We start from the raw sequence: 7,227 nt of genomic DNA, 5'->3' as shown, positions 1-7,227 counted from the left end.
CCTCCACAATCCATACTCTATCCCAGTTCTTTCCCATTGCCCACAAACTTGCCCGAGTCTTCCGCATCCTTAAAAGAAAAAAACCACAACTTGCCCTTGACCTGACCATCCTCACTAGCTATCACCCTTTATCTTTTCTCGGCTAAGTTACATGAAAAAGAGCCACCTACATTTGGTGTCTTTCACTCTCTTCCAAACCTTTTGTAGTCTGACTTCTGACCTCATCACTCAACAGGAACTGTTCTCTCCAAACTCACCAATGATCTCTTTTCAATCCTCATCTTTCCTGACCTCTTTGAAGCCTCTGATGACCTGTTCTCCTGCATACTCTCTTATAGGTTTTCATGGGACTTTGGTGTCCCCACTCCTTCTCAATCTCCACTGGGGGACTTTCAGCCAGGTTGTGCCTACTAACTCTTTAGAAGTGGGCCAGCTCAAAATAGCTGGTGAAAGTCAATGATTACATTTTCAGCACAAGCATTTTATATCTTGGTTACTAACGAGGGCTTGATTTATTGTTTTGTTGATTGTCTAAATTTTTTAAAAGTGATGAAGAAAATGCTAATAATGCAGATTAAGCTTAAAAGTATAACTTGTACATATTTTTTAAAAACAGAGAGCCAGTTATTAAACTTTTATTAACCCCCAAATTTCTATCTTTGGCTTTTTTTTTCTTCTCTGTACTTCATGTGTAAAGAAAGTGAAACTCAGAAAGATTCAGTGGATGGACAGAATATTTGCAGATTGATAACTTGAACCTTTCTACAAAGCTATTTAGTCTGTTGTTCCTAATCAATTGGAACCAGATACCACATCTGAAAAAAGTTCATATTCTTTCAAAGAAATACAGATATCAACCAATCAACAAGTATTTTATTCCTGCCAGGGCACACCTTCTTTCCCCTCTCCCCCGACCCCAATTTGCTCAGCAATGTGCTAGGGAAATCACAGATGAAATATGGTGACTCAAATATCATAGATTTCCTGTCCTCAAAGAGCTTACAGTCAAGATAGCCCATAAAAGAATGAATTAACCTGAAGAGAATAATCTTTATTTATTGACTGAGTGGGGAAAAAAAAAAAACCTTTGCACTAAATACTGCTGATAAAAGTCTGATATCTCACAAATATATGCAATTGACACAAATTAAGGTCACTCCCTAAAAGACATGGCAAAAGGACATGAATGAGTTTTAGAAAGAATAGACAAATGAAAATGCTCCAAACAATCATGACCAGTACAAATTAATTTTATAGATTCACCTCCCACCCACCAAATCATGATTTCCATAATGTCTGATTTATAACTCTATCTTTTTGTAACATACAAAAGGACATGCTTGCTATTTAGGATTTTTATAACTTCAAATAACATAAATCCTGGATAAAAATGAATAATATATAAAAATATGTATGCATCTATGTGTATAGATATCGATATCAATATTGATATAGATATACAGATATCCATCCTAGGTAAAGTTATAAATCCTTTCAAGCAGAAATTCCATTGTTTTCCCGCCAGAAGCACCCTTAAGGTTATTTATTTCCCTTGACAATTGAAACAGCTAATGGAGAGACAAAGGGGAACTTGGTGTGATAGCTACCACTCCACATGAGCTGCTCTGAGATCACAGGCTTCTGTAGAACCCACTAACCCAGTAACTACCCAGCCCAGGTAACCACATTTGGTAAGAAGAAAGCCTGCATCCCACTGCCCCCAGTGCTGCCAGCGCAATAGCCTGGAGACTGTCTTGTTTATTTTTAGTGCTACAACCTCAATGACTTATCTAGGAGTTTCACTTTATATTAAATGATCTGAGACTACAGGCCTGTGCATAGCCCTGATAGCTGGTAGACACTTAATTGGAGACACACACATAGGAAGGTACTGATGGCAAAGAACATCAAATAAACTTCATTAGGATACAGAAGGCATATGGCCTGTTTCCTTCTATTCTGGGTACTGGGGTTAGTTAATCACAAAATGAATCATTTAAAGCAATGGTGTCACACTCTAATAGAAATGTTCCTTTAGGCAGCATGCTGACTTAGAAAACCACAAATTAACCTTTCTATGTTGCATTGTATTTTTATTTTGTAAAGCAAGAGGGACAAGAGAATATGATCAATTCCCCGTAAAAAAAAAAAATATTTCCTTTAATTCCTTTGATAAAAGGAGGAGGGGAAGGGAAACATACTAAAATGTTGTTGATGGAGATATGAATTGGCGCAACTATTCTGGAAAATAACTTGGAATTATGTGAAAAAAGTCACCAAGCTTTTCCAGTCTTTTGCCCAGAGAGCCTACTTGAAATATACTATAAGGTAGTCATAGAGAGAAACAATTCACTCAAAGTGAAAACTTGGAAAAGACCTTGGCTTAAAAAGGCCAATGTCTCCCACTGCATCCTGAGCCATCCCCAGTCATATTGATTCCTATCTCGTCCCTGGACCCAGATGGCTCCGGAGTAAAAAGTAAGGCTGGTGGACTTTGCACAGCCCTCCCTCGCTAGAATCCAATTCACTTGCAAGTCGTGACATCACCTTCCTGATGTCATGGTCCTCTTCAGGAAGGAAGGACAAACCGCAAGGTAGTCATAGAGGGGAACAACAAAAGATTTGATCCAGAATATACCAGCGGTACTTTTTGTGGTAGCAACAAATTTTAAACGAAGCAGGCGCCCATAGGAATGGCTGAACAAAGTATGGTGCATTAATAAAACTGCAAGAAGAGACGACAAATAAGAAATATCACTTAGCTTCTCAAAGTCAACTTTAGTTTCCTGCCATAAAATGGGTATAACACCATAGTTAGGTTGTTCTGAGAATCAAGTGAGAGTGTTTATGAAGAGCTTTGAAAATTTTAGCCATGCAAAGAAATGACGAATATGAGGAATTCAGAGAAATTTGGATTGTGGAGCATTAGAGACCATCAGTACCATCCTTTGTGTGTGTCTCCAATTAGGTGCCTACCAGATATCAGGGCTATGCACAGGGCTGTAGTCTCAGATCATCTAATTCAGAGAAACTAGGCGAGTGACAACCCTTCACTATCCCATGCAATTTTCCAAGAACAAGTTTCAAAGTAGGCACTGCTCTCCATTGGAAAAAAAGAGTTTCCTCGCCAGGAAGTCACTACACTGAAGAAATCACAAATCTAGTTTGTTTGTTTTTTTTAAGTTGGAAATTTTTTTTAAAAATCGGAAAACTTATAGGAACTGAGATAAAGAGTGAAATAAATAGGACCGGGAAAATGGTAGGCACAATAACAATGTCACAGAAAACACTAAAATTTCTCTCTATTTTATATATTACATATATATTATACACGTAATATATTATATATAGAAATCTATATATAAAAATGTGTAGCCATATAGCTAAACAATCATGGTCCCAAACTCAAGAAAATGCACTTTTATCCCTTCCATGGAGAAGTAGCAGCTTGCCACCCCCATCAGCAATAACTGTATCAACTGGTTTTGCCTATTTTTCTTTGTTACAAGGGAAGGCTCACTGGATGTGTAGTAGGGATATCAAAACAAAATGTGTTAACTTCTTTTTTAAACAAAAAGCAACAAAAAAAGAAAAAATGGAACAATTTATAAGAATTGATACAAAGCAAAAAAGCAAAATACACATAATCATAGGAGTAATGTAAATGAAAATTATATCAATAGGCAGCTAAACTGAGATTAATTTCAGTAACTGATCTTGGTCCTAGGAGACCAGATTCTCTCCTCTTGGGCAGAGGTGTGGGACCCAGGTTCTGAATGCTGCTTATGTCTTATTCAATTATTTTTTTCTTTTTCTTTTTTTTTTTTTTTAACAAGGTAGGGTTGTGTGTACGTGCAAAACAACTGTAAATACAAAAAGCAAAAGGCATTAATAAAACTTTTTGCCAAATAGCACAGTCTGAGGGAAGCATATTTTTTTCTTTTATCTAGACTGCTACCTGCTTCCACCAGGAATGGGATGAAATAGTTGACATGTGCATGGCTAAAATTTTCAAAGCTCTTTATAAACACTCTGACTTGATTCTCAGAACAACCTAACTATGGCAGATACCCAACAGTATTATTATACCCATTTTATGGCAGGAAACTAAAGTTGACTTTGAGAAGGTAAGTGACTTTCCTGAGGTCACACAGCTGCTAAGTATCAAAGGATGGATTTGAGCCCTGATCTCATCTGACTCCAAGACAGGTTCCTTTTCCTCCACAATTTGTTACTTTTCAGGATGATCACATTTCCCAAAATGCACTTCCCCTCTTGAAAGGAACACCAGGCACTAGACAACCCCTACTCCCTTCTCCAGATCTTTGAAAAACTGCACTAAATTCAGACCATTCCTGATGTAACCATTCAATACTTTCCAATCTAGCAATCTAATCTACAATCCTTGAAGTTACAAGAAAAAAAAAATTAAAACAGTGATATTCTTTTCCTTTGGTTTTTACAACAGACACTTGCCTTTTTTACCTTCAGTGTCCTAACAGCGAAAGAAAAAAGTTGGATGGGATATCCAAAAGTGCTGAAAGACCCCTGGAAGCAAAAATTAAGAATGGGACTCACTGGATCAGGAATCAAGAGTAAATGAAAAGCTCTCTGAACACAGTTCCAGAGTACCCACAAGCTATTTATTTATTTAGTACCTACTGAAACCACCCAACTGCTATCTGCTAGTTCAACTCATAATGTAAACATTACACTCAGCAGAAATATTATTGTCAGGACCCCCTAGGTAAATTAAAGTCTTTTAAGAGATTATCTGATACATTTATGATACTAAAAATACCTACATTTATACAATTCATTTCTGTAATATATCTAACATATATTACAGTCCAAAAAGAATACTTTGAAACCTTTCAGCTTAGGAGGAAACTGGAGTTTAAGGGACTTGCCAAGAGTCACACAACTAGTAAAGTGATTTGAACTCTGGTCATCCTGACTCCAGGAATACCTAGAACTCTGTCCCCTATACCCCCCTAAACACCTCTAGGTCTCAGTTTTTAATCTATAGAATTAGTGCCTTGAAGTAGAACCTTCACCAAGATGGAAACACATTGGAGAGCCATCCAGGAATACCAAGTCAAGGATGTGAACTTCAAAAAAAAAAAAAAAAATCCTTAATAAAATGGGGGAGGGGGGGATAACGTAATACATTTCCGACAGTCATTCAAGTTTCTCTTCTATTTCAAGATAAAATATTACCCACGGTTTAAAGTCAAATACCTTCTTCACCAGGCCCCAGTTTGCTGGCTGGACAGTTTATCTACTTGGAACAAGGAATATAACCTTCTTTAGATTCTGTTATGCCGTAAGTGATACGTGTTTTGCTTAGCCTTTATCTGAAAACAAGTTTCAGTTCAATGAACCGAAGTCATTCTAGCTGTTCCTTGACACATAACTTGGGAAATGACATGAGCTAAATGCCACCAATCCCCATGTGGATTTCCTCTGCCCCCGCAAAAGTACAAGATTGAGATGCATGAACAGAGAGGCTGAGCCTTGGCTGAGTCTCCCTGGGACTCAGTTTTCTCATCTGTGAAGTGACCCGCACCGGGTGGTCTCTGGGGTCCCTTTGCACGCTGGCCGTGAATGGGCGTGGGTGGCCCATCTGAAGTTTTGCTACAAGGAGGGGCTCTGCCGGGGGGGGGGGGGGGGGGAGTGTCATTGGAAAGGGGTAACTATAGGGAAAAAAAAGAATTTAAAAAGTGTGCGGGTGTGGGAATGAGGAGGAGGACGGCTTTCTGCCCCCGGCTCCCCTTTCCTTTCCACGATCGCGGCTGAACGAGCAGTCCAGGGCTCCCCCACTACGGAGGACCCCCCACTAAGTGGGAGGCGGTGCCCCGTCGGTCCAGCCGTCCCCCCCCCCCCCCCCCCCCCCCGCCGGCCCCTTCCGGCCCTGACTCGGGGATGCCTCCCGCGGCGCCGGCGGCCGCAGCATCTTCCCGCTCCCGGCCCGGCCCGGCCTCCGCCCCCACCACGCCCCCACTGGGACCTCACCCTCCGAGCCGAGACGCCCGCTTCCAGCCGCCGCCGGCGCCGCTGGGCTCCCCCGGGCTCTGCCGGCCCCGCCTGCAGATGTGGGACCTGGGCCTCTGGGCCCCCCGGCCCCGCCCCCGCCCTGCTGGAAGCCCCTCTGCGCCGCGGCCTGGGCCAGGCCCGACCCGCCAATGGGAAGCTGGGGGCAGAGGCCCCACCCCCGGGCGGCTGTGGAGCTGAATCCGAAACGCACATCCTGAGGCCGCGGGCCCGGAAAGCGGCGGGGGCGGCGGAGGGGCTCTCACCTGGGGCGCGGTGCGGGCACCGCCGCCTCCCCTGCGTGCAGGCGCGGGGACGCCGAGATAACGGGGCGGCTCTGGTCCAGCCTCCCTGCTGCAGACCCAGCCCGCTCCGCTCCGGCCCCGGGAGCCCTCGGAACCCGTCCTGTCCCAGCCCTCAGCGAGCGGCCACTCGGTCCTCTCGGGCTGGCAGCGGGCTGAGCCAGAACGGGTTTGGCCAGGTGGCTGGCGGGTCGCCTTTTGGCCTCGGTAACCACCAATCACGGCCCGGGACCGAACGAGCCTCCCTGCGGCTTCATTTACCCTTCAGCTCATTTCCAATCGACAAATAACCGAGTGATATTTAAGGCAGCCAGTAGGAGAGGGAGATTTTTCCCCACCCACTTCAAGTCTGGCGGAGAGTGCGGTAATCGTTCTGACATTTCTGGGTGGGGATGGTGAAGACTGTGAAAAGAAGAAGAAAAAAAAAGGGCAGCCCGGGCTTCTTTGTTCGTGTCATTTAGGGACTGCAGGAGGAATCTTACCTGCACCCCTACTGACTTGAAGTTTGGTTCAATCAGAATCTATTCGAACCCGATGCCGTAACAACAGCGAACAACAAAAACAAAAGAAAATGTCATTTTCCATAATCCACAATCCAGATCGCTTCCTGGACGATCTTGAATTGGAAATCACTGGGAAGTCTAGGTGGGGTGCATTGGGGGGAAAACCCACTGTGGAGGGAGAAAGCACCAGTGTTTAAATCAGAACCATGCCACACGTACTTTTGTAAACTTAGGCACTGAACCAGATTCTTTTTTTTTTTTTGGCGGGGGAATAAAGGGGAAACCTTTATTTTCCTCAATTGCAAAATAAAGAATTGGGATCAGATGAGCCGTACAGAACCTCGCAGCTTTAAAGCTCAGATCTCCCGAGGCAGTTTTTGCACGTCTCT

General features: G+C 43.1%; 1 protein-coding gene across 2 annotated transcripts in view; it reads right to left on the bottom strand.

Moving 5' to 3' along the window:
• PPM1K (protein phosphatase, Mg2+/Mn2+ dependent 1K) overlaps positions 1–6,655 on the bottom strand; it is a 41,173-nt gene extending 34,518 nt beyond the window's left edge. Inside the window, exon 1 of one of the 2 annotated variants that reach the window (XM_069093848.1) lies at positions 6,300–6,655. The gene's annotated coding sequence lies outside the window, so the exon portion shown is untranslated. Of the gene's footprint in view, positions 1–6,015; positions 6,132–6,299 lie in introns of those variants that run through there. The other variant, XM_069093840.1, reaches the window with a different exon arrangement.
• Between the last annotated feature and the right edge of the window lie 572 nt (positions 6,656–7,227).

This window comes from Petaurus breviceps, unplaced genomic scaffold (assembly GCF_028583685.1).
Source record: "Petaurus breviceps papuanus isolate PSGF00001 unplaced genomic scaffold, PetGlider_PUasm1.0 126, whole genome shotgun sequence".
NCBI lineage: Eukaryota > Metazoa > Chordata > Mammalia > Diprotodontia > Petauridae > Petaurus > Petaurus breviceps.
Note: the sequence above shows the minus strand (reverse complement) of the source record. Positions and strands in the feature narration are given on the sequence as shown.